Genomic DNA, 17,638 nt, shown 5'->3' with positions numbered 1-17,638 from the left:
TGGTTCTGAGGCTGTAGAAGAAGATATGGTCATTTCTTTGCTTGTCATAGTGAACACAACTGTGAGCTTAATGGAGTACCATGCAATTTCTGTTGCTTCTGCTCTATAAGGTTGCCCTAAGAAATGTTATTACACTCGATTTTGTTAATTTCTGTATGTTTCTATCTCTTGCCTTGCTTGTTGCCACAAGCTACAGCTCGACCTCAGCGTGTCTCATCAAGTGGGGAAGGTCTAATGTGTTCCAAATGTCTGAGTGCAGGGTAGATCCCATGCACACCTTTGATGTTTACAGCTGTAAAGAGGAAGGCTTTCCTAGACCTACGTGTGCTCCGGGAGGCACCCTTGTCTGGAGCATAATGAAGCAAACTCATCTGTAGTGCCATTCTGAAAGTGCAGAGTGGCAACATAGCTCCACCAAGGATTCCATGAAGCAACTAGGTGTCAGAGGGAAAGTGTGTGCAAAGTGTTCCCTAAATCATGTTGGAAACTCAACTGGAGAGAGAATGGTTAGACAGATGGGCGGTTAGATGGATGAGGACCTGGCTGGATGGCTCAATGTCCACCTTGAAACTAGTAACATGTAGTATACCTCAAGGGTCCATAATAGGACCAGTACTGTTGAATATTTTCATCAATGACAGAGAGAGCAGGATTGAGTGCAGACTCATCAAGTTTGCAGATGATACCAGCTGACTGGTGCTGTTGATTGAGTAGAGGGAGGGGATGTCATCGAGAGGCACATTGGCACACTTGAGAAGTAAGCCCGTGAGAACCACAATGCCAAGTGGAAGATCCTGTACCGGGGTTGGAGCAATCTTCCATGTCAATGTGGACTGTGGAATGAAGCACTTGGGGATAGAGGTGAGTGAGAAATGGGACAAGAGCCAGCAATATGTGCTTCCAGGCCAGACAGCCAGTTGTATCCTGGCTGGCATGGCCAACAGGTCTAAACTTTTGTGAGACTGGAGTACTGCATGCAGCTCTGGAGCTCCCAGTACATGGAAGACATGTACCTGTAAGAGCAGCAATAGAGGAGGCCTACAAAATTAGAACAAAAAGTGCTGTGAAGTAAGTCTGAAAGAGTTGAAATTCTTCAGCCTGGAGAAGAGAAGGCTCTGCAGAAACCTTATTGTGGCTTTTGAATAGATAAATATGTTGTATAACAAATATGGAGAAAGACTTCTTACCAGGATTTGAAGTGACAGGAGAAGGGGCAATGATTTGAAAGTGAAAGAGGGTAGGTTTGGATTAGAGGTAAAGAAAAAATGTTTTATGATAAGGCTGGTGAGACAATGGAACATGTTGCTCAGAGAAATTGTGGATGCTTCATCAGTGGAAGTGCTCAAGGTCAAGTTAGACAGGTCTTTGAGCAACTTGATCTACCAAACAATGTCCCTGCCTGTGGTGGAGGGGTTGGACTGGCTCGTCTTCAAAGGTGTTTTCCAACAAAAACCATTCTTTGGTTCTCTGAAGGCCTTGCATTTTTCCATTGTGAGTCCCTCAAGTAAGGGGATGTAGAAGAAGGAAGTTCTGCGAATTAGAAGCAAAAGAATAAAGGTACTTTTTTAGTCTTAGCATGGACCTATACACATTAACCTCGGGGAATATATTTCTCAGCATACTCGGTCTTCTCTGTTAAAGAGGAATTGACGGTCGAAGAAACATCAGAGCCTTCCATGAGCAAAAGGAAGAAATGCTGGGAAGCTGTAAAGCCTTGGTACCTCTGACGTGAAAAGACTGCGATGGCTTTAGCTTCCTTCTGTTTCTGATTACTTATTCATAGCTCCGAGAGGAGCATTTTCTGGCGGGCATTTGCTGCCGGGCAGCGCTCGGTGCCTGCAGTGCCGGGAGGAGGCTGCGGGTGCCGCTGTTGACCGAGGAGGAGCGAGAGGAAGGCCGGAGCGCTGGAGGCAGCCCCGCCCGCTGCGGGCCGGCTGTGTCGGTCTCTCGCTGTGTGTGTCGGCGGGCGGGCGGTGTGCGAGCGTCCCCGAGTTGCACAGCCGTGGTGCGGCGAGGGGGAGTGTACGGCGGCAACGGCGGCGGGGAGCTGTCGGTGGGGCCGCGGCGGCGATGTGCGCGGCGGTGAAGCGCTGGAACCGGCGGGAGCGAGCCGTGCTGTGGTGCGTGCTGGTGGCGGCGTGGGAGGCGGCGTGGGGGCAGCTGCGCTACTCGGTTCCCGAGGAGCTGCCCAAGGGCTCGTTCGTGGGCGACGTGGCCAAGGACCTGGGGCTGCAGCTGCCGGCGCTCCGCGACCACGGCGTCCGCATCTTGGAGAGAGGTAGGACGCAGTATTTCTCTCTGCACGGGAAGACGGGACATTTGGTGACGGCGGAGCGGATAGACAGAGAGCAGCTGTGCGAGAGTGTGCAGCAATGCGTGCTGCACTGTGAGGTGATCGTGGAGGGGGAAATGAAGGTTCATAAAATCGAAGTGGAAATCACGGACGTTAACGACAACGCCCCCAGCTTCCGAGAGGAAGAAACGGAGCTAAGAATGAGCGAGACGACAGCCCCAGGGTCGCGATTTCCTCTGGCCAGGGCTCGCGACCCGGACTCGGGCCCGAATTCCCTGTGGAGCTACGAGCTGAGCGGCGACGAGCACTTCTCGCTGGCCGTGCAGGCGGGCCCCGCCGGGGCTCAGCGTCCCGAGCTGGTGCTGGCGAAGGCTCTGGACCGGGAGGCAGCGGCGTTTCACGAGCTGGTGCTGAGGGCGAGCGACGGCGGCGATCCGGCGCGTACGGGCACGGCGCGGATCCGCGTGGTGGTACTGGACGCGAACGACAACGCGCCCGTGTTCAGCCAGGCGGAGTACAGTGTGCGTGTGCCGGAGGACGCGCCCGTGGGCTCGGCCCTCGTCACCGTGACGGCCACCGACGCCGACGAGGGGATGAACGGTCAAGTTAAGTACTCGATGAAGACAATCTCAGATAAAGCCTCGAAGATTTTCCAGCTGGACGCGGAGACGGGAGCGATCACCCTGATGCGGAGCCTGGACTTCGAGGAAGGCGACTCCTACGAACTGGAGGTGCAGGCACATGACCGAGGAGAGCTTTTCGACACTGCGACAGTAGCAATCACTGTAACAGACGTGAACGATAACGCGCCTGAACTGACAGTGTCGTCTTTGCTGAGCGAGATCTCAGAGGACGCTCCGTCGGGGACTGTGGTGGCCCTGCTGCACGTGCAGGACCGCGATTCGGGGGCCAATGGCGAGGTGCGGTGCCGCATCGTCGGGAGCCTGCCGTTCCGCCTGGAGAAGTCGTTTGAGGACTACTACCGCGTGTTGACGGCGCGGGAGCTGGACCGGGAGGAGATGTCGGAGTACAACGTGACGGTGCGGGCGGCGGACGGCGGGTCGCCGGCGCTGTGGAGCAGCGCGGTGCTGTGGCTGCGGGTGCTGGACGTGAACGACAACGCGCCGGTGTTCGCGGAGGCGAGCTACAGCGCCCGGCTGTCGGAGAACAACGCGGCGGGCGCGCTGGTGCTGACGGTGCGCGCGGCGGACGCGGACTCGGGGCAGAACGCGCGCGTGCGGTACCGCTTGTCGGAGGGGCGTGTGCGGGGCGCGCCGCTGTCGTCGTACGTGTCGGTGCAGGCGGAGACGGGCGCGCTGTACGCGCTGCGGTCGTTCGACTACGAGGAGGTGCGCGAGGTGTGGCTGTGGGTGCGGGCGGAGGACGGCGGCGCGCCGGCGCTGAGCAGCAACGTGTCGGTGCGGGTGTCGATCGTGGACGAGAACGACAACGCGCCGCAGGTGCTGTACCCGCCGGCGGCGCCGGGGGCGGGCGTGGAGCTGGCGCCGCGGTCGGCGGAGCCCGGGGCGCTGGTGGCCAAGGTGGTGGCGGTGGACGCGGACGCGGGGCAGAACGCGTGGCTGTCGTACGAGCTGGCCAAGGCGACGGAGCCGGGGCTGTTCCGCGTCGGGCTGCACAGCGGCGAGGTGCGCACGGCGCGCTTCCCGCTGGCCCGCGACGCGGCGCGGCAGAGCCTGGTGGTGGTGGTGAAGGACCACGGGCGGCCGGCGCTGTCGGCCACGGCCACGCTGACGGTGGTGCTGGCCGAGAGCGTGGCCGAGCTGCTGTCGGAGCTGGGCAGCGCGGCGGCGGCGGCGCCGGGCGAGCCGGCCGGCAGCCTGACGCGCTGGCTGGTGGTGGCCGTGGCGGCCGTGTCCTGCCTCTTCCTCGCCTTCCTGCTGCTGCTGCTGGCGCTGCGCCTGCGGCGCTGGCGCTGGCGCCGCGAGCAGCTGCTGGCGGCGGGCAGCGGCGCCTTGCGCGGCGTCCCGGCCTCGCACTTCGTGGGCATCGACGGCGTCCGCGCCTTCCTGCACTCCTACTCGCACGAGGTGTCGCTCACCGCCGGCTCGCGCAAGAGCCAGCTCCGCTCGCCGGGCGACAGCTGCTGCGACACGCTCCCGGCCCGCCCGCCGCCCGACGAGCCCGCGCCGCTGCTCGGGGAGGACCCTGCGGCCGCCCGCCGCGCCGACCCCGCCCCTCCGCCGGTGAGTTCCCCTGGCCGGGCTTTCTCTCCCACGCGTCCCTACGCTTCTCCCCTCCCCTTGCCCCGCGCTGTGGCAAGGAGGTAAGGCTTTGTTCATGACACGTGGTGTTGTAGTGGCTCTCAATTCGGGGAGGTGAACGCGGCATTGTTACTCAGCGTTACAGTTGGTGTGAGAAGCAGGAGGTGAGGGTCTGCAGTTGGCTGGAAGTTTGGTCGAGTAAGGTTTTCTGGTTTTGTCACACACCAGGTCGTTTCGACGGTTGGACTAGATGATCTTATAGGTCCCATCCAACCATGTGATTCTATGATGATTCTCATTTTATTCCCTGATCCGTGTAATTTCATTTTCCCTGTCAGAATTACCTGTTCTAAACGGATGTATTGCAGTATTAGGAAGTGGAAGTTTACATTATTAGCAGGATCAGATGTCTTTCCGACAGCAGTTGTACATGAGCAGGATGAGTTTGTCTTTAAATGGAACCTTAATGCTTTCATATGTAACTGCTCATCGTTTCTTCTCTTCTCAGCCTTCCTCTTTCTCCATGATTGACCAACGAAATGTCTTTGTATTCCTCCATGCTGCCATCTTTGTGCGCCTGGTGGAGGAGCGGTCTGTGCAAGAACTGGTCCCTTGTTGATGCCTGTGTGTCTGTAATGAATATGAAAGAATATTTCTGATTATTTGAGAAAGTCTGTGAGTGTCTGTGTGTGAAGGGCTACTGGAGCTATCAGGAGACATTTTTTGCAGTTTCCCAGTGTTTTAACATTGACTTATTGAAAATGGAGGTGGATGTGTCTTGCCTACAAAATGTATTCTATGGCAAACACCATACAAGGATGGGAGGGGAGCGATTCCTGGTGCAGGGAGAGATATCAGGAGGGTATTCCACCTAAGCAGATGTTTACTGACCCAGTCTCTTCCGGAGGACTGCTCTTCTTTTCCTTTTAGACCCTTGATGTTTCTTCCAAGAAGACCAGTGAGCAGACAAATGTCTTTTCCCTCTTAGTAGAGAGCGGTAAAGATATTGATGGGAAGACCGCGGTGTAATAGTGGTGGATGTTGTAGAGCAATGGCCTCGGCAACTGGCCCTTTGACGATATCTGCTTGAGAATCATGAGGGTCAAAGAACACTGTGCAAGTTGTGAAGGGCTGGAGAGGAGACTGTGCGTGAGGGTCTGTTGAGCTTCTTGTGCTTGAAGGGCTGTTGAAGGACACAAGAGATATGGTATCTCCTTTGCCTGTTCACTGTCCATCTGTAGTATCAAGCAATATGAGTTTTGTCTTCCCCAGGGAGTTTGGCAGAGGCTGTGTGACTCTAGCTGTGCTGGCAGCCCTGCGATGTTCTTCCTCTGTCTTTGCAGGTTGCCGTCAATTCTTAACCAACAGCTTATCCATGTACTTTAGGAGAAATGACATAATGCGAGCTTTAGGAGGAGCAAACTGTACCTGCTGAATACCTGAATTATGTACCTATTTAAGTGCCATAATCTAAAAGAGTATGTTGTGATGCTTTCCATTTTGCATGTGTGAACTTCTTGCCTTTCTCACTGTAATGATCTGAAGATTTGCCTTTGCCTTTGATAATGTGTTCAAGATCACTTAAGTTCAATTGGTCTGACTGCCCCATACATGCCTTCAATGTTTACAGATATATAGAGAAAAACCTTCATAGGCGTTTTCTTGTCTTTCCTGTCTTGGGAGTCTGAATTTCTTCTTTTTCTGTTACCTTTCCTCTGTGCATACAGGTAAGGTGGGGCATAGCTTTCTGTGCAGAGATCTTGTGTGTTGGTGCCTATTGCTCATGGAGGGCATTTGCTGAAGTTTTAATGGGGAGGTTGTCTTTTGAGAAGACCTTGCAAATTATGCCAGTCAAAGAACACCATGCAAGTTGTGAAGGGTGTGAGATTAGAACTGTGGGAGCTCTGTGTGAGGAGCTGTTGAATTAGAGAAGAGATATGGTTTGCTCCTTTCCCTGTTTGGTGCCCAGCTGTAGTTTCATGCAATATGAGTTTCACCTTCCCACAAAAGTTTGGCCTAAAGCACATTATTGTCTCTTTATTGGGATCCTTGTGATGTTCTTCCTATGTGTTTACAGGTTGTTGTGATGTGCTTAATTGACAGCTGAATTATGTACTTATGAAAAGTGCCAGAAGGGGAGCTTTGGGAGGAGCCAATAGTGTAGTCGTTACCTACTAAATACCTTAATTATGTGTCTACTCTGCCATAATCTTGAAGAGTATGTCATGTTCCTTTCTTTTTTTTGCGTGTTTTACATTGTTGACTTTCTTGTTTTCTTAGTTAAAATGTTACTGAAAGTAATGCTCTTGCTTGCCCAATAGAAGTGGTAAGCAGTCATATACTCTTCATCCTATAGGACAAGCTGCCTATGCATCTTTTCCTTGGGTGGAGTCTACATTCAAATGATGAAGATCAATGGCAACAATGCAGTCTGTGAAGTTTTTGAGGGGAGTGTTGAAGATGCTGTGTGTGAGGAGGTAGTGGTGGACACATGCTATGTGTTTTGTCTGTTCCCAGGTTCCCATGTGTCTAATTATTGGATATCACTTTGCTTGGAGTCCAACTAGCCAAGATGTGGGTTCATGAGTTTGCTTTCCTATTGCAGGCTGTTCCTTGTGAATGGTAGTTAAGTTTTTGTCTTGCTTGTCATGATGAGGTAAAGGTGAGCCTCTATGTGTCTGATAACATGCCTGAAAATATCAGGGGCAGAAATGCTCTTGCTTGTTAGACACACTTGGTGTGACGTTGTTGCAGGATCAGGGAGGGACTGGCCTTGAAAGAGGAACAGATGTGGTTGTTTGCTACGACTGGGTGGGAGATGCTTGGATCTGGTAGGTCAGTGGGTCACGCCTTGTGTCAAGACCTCTCCCATTTACGCAAAGCTCCCTTTTCCTGCAGCCAGAAAAGGGATGACATTCATCTGATAAATTTGTGTGCAAATTATAGGCATGGAAGTGCAACCATGCTTCAGGTTTACTATTTCTAGTAATTACTTTGTGAAAGGTCATTTTGCCAGCCATATGTCTTTATAAGACTATGAGATATAGTTTTATCCTGTTTTTATTGATGTTTTCTCAGCCTTGACTTACTTTACAGATGTTATTAATGGATCTTGCTTATAGGAAGTAACTGCTGATGTTTTGTGAGTATTAAAATTGATATGAATGTAGGGGATGGGAGGGTGTTTTTGTTCAGAAATTCTGTGTTTGGGGCCTGTTATTTGAAGTACATGCAAGGAAGGTACTCAATTTATGCACTGTCATACTGGACACAGCTTTTCCTGTGAATGGGAGTTAGTGAGTGTAGACATAAATATTGCATTAACAATTGCAGAGTCATGTACCATCCAAATTGTCCATGTGCTGAAGAAGAATGATGATGTCTTTGAGCTGATACTGCTGACTGAGTCTTTAACTGAGCTGCATATCGCTTATGGCCTTTTAGAACATTTTGTGTTTCTTCAAATGAGCGTGATGAGCAGAGAAGTCTCTAAGCATGCATCCATGTTTTGATCGTTGTTCTCCCCAAGGAGAAGTTGTGTGGGAAACATTTATTTCAATGATGTCTGTCTGAAAACCTAACTTCCCCGTTGCATGGTGTTGGAGCACGCTGAATCATTCTGTCTGCACAGAGACAGGGCAGGTGGAAGGCTTCGCTGTGCTATGGTTTGGAAAGTCTAAAAGGTAGGTGCCAATATTCAGTTTCTCCTAGTTGTTATATGGGTGCCATAGTTGTGGTCCTGTGTGTTTTCCTTTTCTTATTTTCCAAATAAATTCCTTGGAGAACTGTGGCTATGGTCTTTTGTGCAAAGTCCAGAGTGGTCCTCCTATCTGCTTGTAACCAGCTAGGTACGGCTCTCGTGTACCTCCTACAGTTGACATAAACTGAAATGCTAAACTATGGCGCTTTCATTTCTGTAGGTTTCTGTTGTGGTTTAGCCCAAGTCACCACACAGTTTCTTGTTCATCCCTCCCCCTCCCTGCTGGGATGGGGGAGCGAATTGGGAAGAAAGGAAAACTCATGGGTTGAGATGAACACAGTTTACAAAAATAGCAAAGGAAAACAACAATAATAACAGAATATAAAGAAATTAAAATATATTACATGAACACTGTGTGTTTTCCCACCACCCAATGTCCCAATGACCGATAACAGCCCCTCCCGAGCAGTGATCATGGAAACGAAACTGAGCAGCAAGCAAAGGAGCAAAAGGTAGAGGGCCAGTGAGTGAGAGAGAGGGATGGATGCCAGGAAGACATATACCCCCCACTCCCAGCCATTTATTGAGTGGAATACTCTCTTGGGATATTTTGGGCCAATTATTCCGTCTTTCTCCCAGCTTCCTGCATCTGCACATTAGTGAGACTTGGAAAGTCGGACAGTGTCCTTGGTCTCATTAACAACAACTCATATCATCAGGGTGTTTATCAACATTCTTCACATCCAAAATCCAAAACACACTGGCTACTGAGAGGAAAATTAACTCCATTCCTGCCAAAACCAGGATGGTTTCCCATTCCTTCCTTGTTTCTTTTCATGTTTTAAACCCGCACATCCGTTCAGATTATAGTCCTTTAAAAGCAGAGATCTGTGAAAATTATCAGTCTGGGTAAGCAGTTTCCATCAATACCTTGAAGGATGCAGAATGGTCTCTTTTGGATGACCGCTCCTGTTTTACTTCGGAGATTGTGCATTCATGTTATTTAGAATCTTTTTTCTTCTTAGGACAGTGGTGAGCAGACAAATGTACCTCCCTTCTTGGTGTGATTGTAGTGCATCATCATCTCATGATATATTTTTGCCCATTAAGAGGGTCAGAAGCAATCCAGCAACTTGTTGAAGGCTGGAGAGAAGACTGGGAGGAGATGTGTGGGAGAGTGATTAGTAGAAGAAGAGATGCTCATTTCTCTTCATATCATAGTCGCCCTGTAAGTCACATAGTTACGGTACTGTGCATAAAACTTGCTTTTGCTCAGTAAGTGTCCTGGTTGTGGCTAGGAGAGAATTAATTTTTGGCTGAACTGGGAGAGGAGGTGGAGCTGATGGCACCCATGTCTGAGGACACAGCTGGGATATTTTCCTAGTTAGCTAGGAGCTGGGATAGTTTACCCAAATTAGCCCAAGAGCTATTCCATCCCATGCAACCTCATGCTCAGTGTGTAAAGTGGGGTTGGTGCTGAGGGTCAGATTTTGCTTCTTGGGAGGGAGCTGGGCATGAGGCTCCCCTGTGAGCTATTTTACTGTAAGTTACATTCTTCCGTATATTCTGTTATTGCTTTTGTTTTCTACCTCTGTTTTTCTTCCTCTGTTGTTCTCTTCAACTGTTTTTATCTCAACCCAGGAGTTCTGCCTTTCTTTCCTGATTCCCCTCCCCATCCCATGAAGAGGAAGTGTGGTGAAGGAGGGGGAGTGAGAGAGCAACTGTGCCGTGTTTTAGCTGCTGAGTGGGGCTAAACCACGCCAGTAAGTTTGGTGTAAGAAATGTTATTCCAATGGATCTGTATGTTTCTAATTCTTGCCTTTTAGAAAAACTGCTGAGAGCTGATGAATCTTTCTTAAAATGAAACTCCCTTCTATGTAGTCCAGAGTAGGACTGTGGGGCTGCACTTTCAATGTGACTTGCAGGTGCAGGTGCTTTTAGGGATGAATTTCCACAGCTGCAGTTTAAGACTGAGCTATCTTCCTGGTGAGTTTCTCCTTCAAGATTTGCAGGTGCTCTTAGGGATGAATTTCCATGCCTGCAGTGATCTTCCTGCTGAGTTTCTCTGACACCACTTTCTCTTCTAATACTTCCTTGCCTTGCTTGTCTGATTTACATTTTGTTTTTTTTATTTACTTGGTATACTCATTATGTAGGTTTGCTTGAAATACTCAGCATAGCTTCATTTAGCAATGTGTCATGGGTTCATGCCTCTTGCTCATGGTACAGAAGGTGTGAACATTAGGAGATGTGAAGGTATCTTTGTTTTCTGTTATTGTCAGTGGGGAATAGGTGTCAACATGACCTTAATAGAAGTCGCATCTCTGTGGAACAGCGTGAGTGATAAAAGAAGAGATGAGATTCTCCCTAAGCTATTAATTTGATGACCCATTCTCTGCTGGATGATCGCTGCACGTTTATGTTGGCTGTTTCTCTTTCATGTGGTTTAGAATTCCTCTCTTCTGAGAATCGTGGTGAGGAGAATAATGTACTTCTCTTCTTGGTGTGATCCTTGTGCATTATCCTTGGATTATATATTTTGGTCAGTTAGGAGAAGATTAAGAGGAAGCCTGCAGGTTGTGTTGTAGAGAAGACAGGGAGCTCTGGTTGTGAGGCTATAGGAGAAGAGATGGTCATTTCCTTGCTTGTCATTGTGAACACAACTGTGAGCCTAATGGAGTACCATGCAATTAGAGTTGCTTCTGCTCTATAAGGTTGCCCTAAGAAATGTTACTGCACCCAATTTAATTTCTGTAAGTTTCTCACTCTTGCCTTCTTAATGGTATGCGCTTGTTGCTCAACTTCAGGGTGTCTAATCAAATGGGGAAGGTCCAATCTGTTTCAATTGTCTGAGTGCAGGGCAGTTCCCATGCACACCTTTGATGTTTACAGCTGTAAAGAGAAAGGCTTTCCTAGACCTACGTGTGCTTCCAGAAGCACCCTTGTCTGGAGTGTAATGAAGCAAGCTCATCTGTAGTGCCATCCTGGAAGTGCAAAGTGGCAACTCAGCTCAGCCAAGGATTCTGTGACCAAACTAGGTGTCAGTGGGAGAATATGTACAGGGTGTTCCTCAAGCCAAGCTGGGAGCTCAACTGGAGAGATATAGGTTTGACAGATGGGCTGTTAGGTAGTTGAGGAACTCTGAGGAGCAGATGTCCAAAGCGTTATAGTCAATTGGTCAATGTACAAGTGGAAACTAGTAACGTGGTGTCCCTCAGGGGTATTGTATTTGAATTAGTAGTATGTAATATTTCTCAAGAATATCTGTGACATAGACGGGGGAATGAGGGAAACTTAAGCAAGTTCTCTGTGAAGATGTGGATCCTCATCACTGGAAGTTCTCAAGGTCAGGTCTTTGAGCAACTTGATCTACTGGAGGATGTCCCTGCTCATGGTAGAGAGGTTGGACTGGCTGGTCTTCAAAGGTCCTTTCCAACGTAAACCATTCTTTGCTTCTACGAAGGTCTTGACCTGGCTTTGCACTTTTCCATTGTGAGCCCCACATATAAGGAGATGCAGAAGAAGGAAGTTCTGTGAATTGGAAGCAAAAGAATACAGATCTTTCTGCTATCTTAGCATGGAGCTATACACATTACCCTTTGGGGGACAGATTATTCAGTGTAATCGTTCTTCTCTCTGAAAAAAAAAATTGACAGTACGACAAACGTGAGAACAATGCATGAGGAAAAGGAAGGAATGCTGGGAAGCTGGAAAGCTTTGGCAGATCTGACATGAAAAGCTTGCAATAACTTTTCCTTCCTTCTGTTAGTGATTACTTATTGATAGCTGCGGCAGGAGCATTTCCTGGTGGGCACTTGCTGCCGGGCAGCGCTCGGTGCCTGCAGTGCCGGGAGGAGGCTGCGGGTGCCGCTGTTGACCGAGGAGGAGCGAGAGGAAGGCCGGAGCGCAGGAGGCAGCCCCGCCCGCTGCGGGCCGACTGTCTCGGTCTCTCGCTGTGTGTGTCGGTGGGCGGGCGGTGAGTGACCGTCCCCGCGTTGCGGATCCGTGTTGCGGCGAGGCGGAGGGACCGGCGGCAGCGGCGGCGGGGAGCTGTCGGCAGCGATGTGCGCGGCGGGGAAGCGCTGGAGCCGGCGGGAGCGAGCCGTGCTGTGGTGCGTGCTGGTGGCGGCGTGGGAGGCGGCGTGCGGGCAGCTGCGCTACTCGGTTCCCGAGGAGCTGCCCAAGGGCTCGTTCGTGGGCGACGTGGCCAAGGACCTGGGGCTGCAGCTGCCGGCGCTCCGCGACCACGGCGTTCGAGTTGTCTCCGAAGGTAGGACGCAGTATTTCTCTCTGCACGGGAAGATGGGACATTTGGTGACGGCAGAGCGGATAGACAGAGAGCAGCTGTGCCGGCTGGTGGAGAAGTGCGTGCTGCGCTGTGAGGTGATCGTGGAGGGGGAAATGAAGGTTTATAAAATCGAAGTGGAAATCACGGACGTTAACGACAACGCCCCCAGCTTCCAAGAGGCAGAATCGCAACTGAGAATAAGCGAGACCACAGCCTCGGGATCGCGATTTCCTCTGGCCAGGGCTCGCGACCCGGACTCGGGCCCGAATTCCCTGCGGAGCTACGAGCTGAGCGGCGACGAGCACTTCTCGCTGGCCGTGCAAGCGGGCCCCGCCGGGGCTCAGCGTCCCGAGCTGGTGCTGGCGAAGGCTCTGGACCGGGAGGCAGCGGCGTTTCACGAGCTGGTGCTGAGGGCGAGCGACGGCGGCGATCCGGCGCGTACGGGCACGGCGCGGATCCGCGTGGTGGTACTGGACGCGAACGACAACGCGCCCGTGTTCAGCCAGGCGGAGTACAGTGTGCGTGTGCCGGAGGACGCGCCCGTGGGCTCGACCCTTGTCACTGTCACGGCCACAGATGCCGACGAAGGGATGAACGGTCAAGTTAAGTACTCGATGAAGACAATCTCAGATAAAGCCTCGCAGATTTTCCAACTGGACGCTGAGACGGGGGCGATCACGCTGGTGCGGAGCCTGGACTTCGAGGAAGGCCACTCGTACGAACTGGAAGTGCAGGCAGAAGACGGCGGTGGCCTGCTCGACAGGACGAAAGTCGTAGTCACCGTGACAGATGTCAATGACAACGCGCCCGTGATTTCAGTGCGGTCGTCGCTGAGCGAGATCTCGGAGGACGCCCCGTCGGGGACCGTGGTGGCCCTGCTGCACGTGCAGGACCGCGACTCGGGGGCTAACGCTGAGGTGCGGTGCAACATCGTCGGGAGCCTGCCGTTCCGCCTGGAGAAGTCGTTTGAGGACTACTACCGCGTGTTGACGGCGCGGGAGCTGGACCGGGAGGAGGTGTCGGAGTACAACGTGACGGTGCGGGCGGCGGACGGCGGGTCGCCGGCGCTGTGGAGCAGCGCGGTGCTGTGGCTGCGGGTGCTGGACGTGAACGACAACGCGCCGGTGTTCGCGGAGGCGAGCTACAGCGCCCGGCTGTCGGAGAACAACGCGGCGGGCGCGCTGGTGCTGACGGTGCGCGCGGCGGACGCGGACTCGGGGCAGAACGCGCGCGTGCGGTACCGCTTGTCGGAGGGGCGTGTGCGGGGCGCGCCGCTGTCGTCGTACGTGTCGGTGCAGGCGGAGACGGGCGCGCTGTACGCGCTGCGGTCGTTCGACTACGAGGAGGTGCGCGAGGTGTGGCTGTGGGTGCGGGCGGAGGACGGCGGCGCGCCGGCGCTGAGCAGCAACGTGTCGGTGCGGGTGTCGATCGTGGACGAGAACGACAACGCGCCGCAGGTGCTGTACCCGCCGGCGGCGCCGGGGGCGGGCGTGGAGCTGGCGCCGCGGTCGGCGGAGCCCGGGGCGCTGGTGGCCAAGGTGGTGGCGGTGGACGCGGACGCGGGGCAGAACGCGTGGCTGTCGTACGAGCTGGCCAAGGCGACGGAGCCGGGGCTGTTCCGCGTCGGGCTGCACAGCGGCGAGGTGCGCACGGCGCGCTTCCCGCTGGCCCGCGACGCGGCGCGGCAGAGCCTGGTGGTGGTGGTGAAGGACCACGGGCGGCCGGCGCTGTCGGCCACGGCCACGCTGACGGTGGTGCTGGCCGAGAGCGTGGCCGAGCTGCTGTCGGAGCTGGGCAGCGCGGCGGCGGCGGCGCCGGGCGAGCCGGCCGGCAGCCTGACGCGCTGGCTGGTGGTGGCCGTGGCGGCCGTGTCCTGCCTCTTCCTCGCCTTCCTGCTGCTGCTGCTGGCGCTGCGCCTGCGGCGCTGGCGCTGGCGCCGCGAGCAGCTGCTGGCGGCGGGCAGCGGCGCCTTGCGCGGCGTCCCGGCCTCGCACTTCGTGGGCATCGACGGCGTCCGCGCCTTCCTGCACTCCTACTCGCACGAGGTGTCGCTCACCGCCGGCTCGCGCAAGAGCCAGCTCCGCTCGCCGGGCGACAGCTGCTGCGACACGCTCCCGGCCCGCCCGCCGCCCGACGAGCCCGCGCCGCTGCTCGGGGAGGACCCTGCGGCCGCCTGCCGCGCCGACCCCGCCCCTCCAGCGGTGAGTTCCTCTGGCCGGGCTTTCTCTCCCACGCGTCCCTGCGCTGCTTCCCTCCACTTTCCCCGCGCTGTGTCCTGCTTGCGGAAGCTTGGTTACAAGGAGGCAAGGCTGCTTTCACAACGCGTGGTGCGCTGGTGGCTCTGAGTTCGGGGAGGTGAACGTGTTGGTTTTGCTCAGCGTTACAGTTGGTGTGGGAAGCAGAAGATGTGAGTCTACAGCAGGCTGGAAGCTCGTTTGAGTGAGGCTTTCTGTTCTTATCTCATGCCAGGTCGTGTCCTGCTTTGTTCCCTAACATGTAATTCCATTATCCATGCCACTAGTAGCTCTTCTGGATGTGTTGCATTAGTAGCAAACAGAAGTTTGCGTTATTAGCAGGATCAGATGTCTTACCGACAGCAATTGTACTTTAATAGGATGAGATTGTCTTGAAATGGAACGTTAATTCCCTCATGTAGAACTCTGCCCTTCTCAGCTTTTCTTTTTCTCCATGATGAGGTGGTGAGCAATGAAATGTCTTTGTATTTCTGCATGCTGCCATCCTTGTGCACCTGTGTACCTGGTCAATACCTGAATTATATGTCTACTATAAGTCAAAAAGAGTAGGTTTTGATGCCTTTCATTTTGCATGTGTGAACTTCTCGCCTTTCTCGCTGTAATCACCTGAAGGTGGCCGTTGCCTCTGATAATATGTTCAAGATCACTTAAGTTCCATTGGTTTGACTTTCACAGGCGTTTTCTTGGCTTTCCTGTCTTGGCAGTCTGAATTTCTTCTCTTATTCTAACATTTCCTCCGTGCATGCAGGTGAGGCAGAGCATAGCTTCCTGTAGAGACACTCTGTGTGTTGGTGTGTATTGCTCATACAGGGCTTTTTCTGGAGGTATCATCAGCCTTCTACCTGGTGTGGAAGGCAGGAGAAGTGAGGGTGCGTGGTGTTTTTTTTCTCTGGCACAGGAAGTAGATGTAAATCTGCTAATGTAGTAGAAGAGGTGGATGTATGTGTGTGTTATTTCTGTACCCTCAAAACTCAAAACGCACCTGTCCTCCTGCCATACACTCACGGCATGATCGTGGCACATGTTACAGGGAAGTGGTGCAGGGAACTGGTCTTCTGAGAAGATGTTCTTACAGATCATCCGGGTCAAGGAACACCATGCAAGCTGTGAAGTGTGTGAGATAAGAACTGTGGGAGCTGTGTGCGAGGAGCTGTTGAATTAGAGAAGAGAGATGGTTTGCTCCTTTCCTTCTTCAGTGCCCAGCTTTGGTTTGATGTAATATGAGTTTCAGCTTCCCACAGAAGTTTGGCTCGAAACACATTACTTTGTCTTTATTGAGAGTCCTCTGAGGTTCTTCCTGTGTCTCTTCACAGGTTGTTATAATAGTGTGCCAAAAGGGGAGCCCTAGGAGGACCTAGCAGGGTATTAATTACTCCTAAATACCTGAATTATGTATCTAGTCTGTCATCATCTTGCATCTTGAATCTTGAAGAGTATACTATGTTCCTTCCTTCCCTCCCCCCGCTCCCCCACTTTTTACAGTCTTGCCTTGCTCGTTATCCTAGCTAAAATATTACTGGAAGAAATGTTAGGCTTTGCAATGTTAAAATGTTCCTACGATAAGTGCTCTTGATTGCCAAATACACGTGGTAAGAAGTGATACGCTCTCCGTGGTAAAGAAGCAGCTGCCTATGTATCTTTTCTTTGGGTGGAGTCTACACGCAAATGATGAAGATCAATGGCAACGATGCAATGTGTGAAGTGTTTGAGGAGAGTTATTAATGGCTCTGGCTGATAGGAAGTAACTACTCATGTTGCGTGAGTAGTAAAATGGGTGTGAATGTAGGAGATGGGAGGATATTTTTGTCAGGAATTTCTGGGTGTGGGGCATGTTATTTGAAGCATGTGTGAGGAAGAAACTCAATTTGTGCACTGTCATGCAGGATACAGTTTTTTCTGTGAATGGTAGATATTGGGGGTAAATGTAAACATGGCATTAAGGGTTGCAGAGTCATGTACCGTCCAAATAGTCCGTGTGCTGCAGAAGAGTGATGATGTCTTAGAGCTGATACTGCCGACTGAGTCTTTAACTGAGCTGCATATCGCTTATGGCCTTTAGAACATTTTACATTTCTTCAAATGAGTGTGATGAGCAGAGAAGTCTCCAAGCGTGGATCCGTGTTGTGATCCTTGTTCTTCCGGAGGAGAGGTTGTGTGGGAAACAATGATGTCTGCCTGCGAATTTACCTTCCATGTTGCGTTGGAGCACGCTTGAAGCATTCTGTGTGCACAGAGACAGGGCAGGTGGAAGACTTCGCAGTGGTATTGTTTGAAACGTCTAAAAGCAGGTGCCAATATTGACTTTCTCCAAGTTGTTATATGGGTGCCATAGTTGTGGTCCTGTGCGTTTTCCTTGTCTTATTATCCAAGGAAATCCCTTGGAGAAAGGTCTGTGTGATCTTTGCTTCTATAAACTTCTGTGTGATCCTCCCGCATACCTTTTATCAACTAGATAAAAGTACCTACCGTGTACCTCGTACAGTTGACATCATCTGAACTGTTAAGCTATGGTGCCTTAACTTCTGCAGGTTTCTCCTTCCTTCTTTTTTTTTATTTTTTTCTTTTGTTCGAAACCTGAGCGTCCATTTGTCCAATAGTCCTTAAAAGTAGAGATCTATTTGTCCCCCGACGTACATAAATACCATTTTTCCTGGCACTATTAGCTCTTCTGAAGGGAGAACAAATGTTTCAGCAAATGGCAGTTTGCGTTATTAGCAGATCAGCTATCTTTCTGACAGCAATTGTACTTGAGTAGGATGAGATTGTCTTGAAATGAAATGTTAATAGCCCCGTGTATAACTTCAAATACTTTGTACTTTTTCTCTGATCTTATTGCTTATTTCTCATAATTACCTGCTCACGCGTGTAGCAGCACTTGAT

The 17,638-nt window shown here is 51.9% G+C and overlaps 2 pseudogenes; both read left to right on the top strand.

Moving 5' to 3' along the window:
* The first annotated feature begins 1,982 nt into the window (after positions 1–1,982).
* LOC147598936 (protocadherin gamma-A10 pseudogene) lies at positions 1,983–5,134 on the top strand (annotated as a pseudogene).
* Positions 5,135–12,144: 7,010 nt separating this feature from the next.
* Positions 12,145–15,920, top strand: LOC147598935 (protocadherin gamma-A10 pseudogene; annotated as a pseudogene).
* The last annotated feature ends 1,718 nt before the right edge of the window (positions 15,921–17,638 follow it).

The sequence above is a fragment of the Chlamydotis macqueenii genome, chromosome 14 (assembly GCF_036417535.1).
Source record: "Chlamydotis macqueenii isolate bChlMac1 chromosome 14, bChlMac1.mat, whole genome shotgun sequence".
In the NCBI taxonomy this organism is placed as follows: domain Eukaryota; kingdom Metazoa; phylum Chordata; class Aves; order Otidiformes; family Otididae; genus Chlamydotis; species Chlamydotis macqueenii.
The sequence above is the reverse complement of the archived record's forward strand: the minus strand, read 5'-3'. Positions and strand labels throughout refer to the sequence as shown.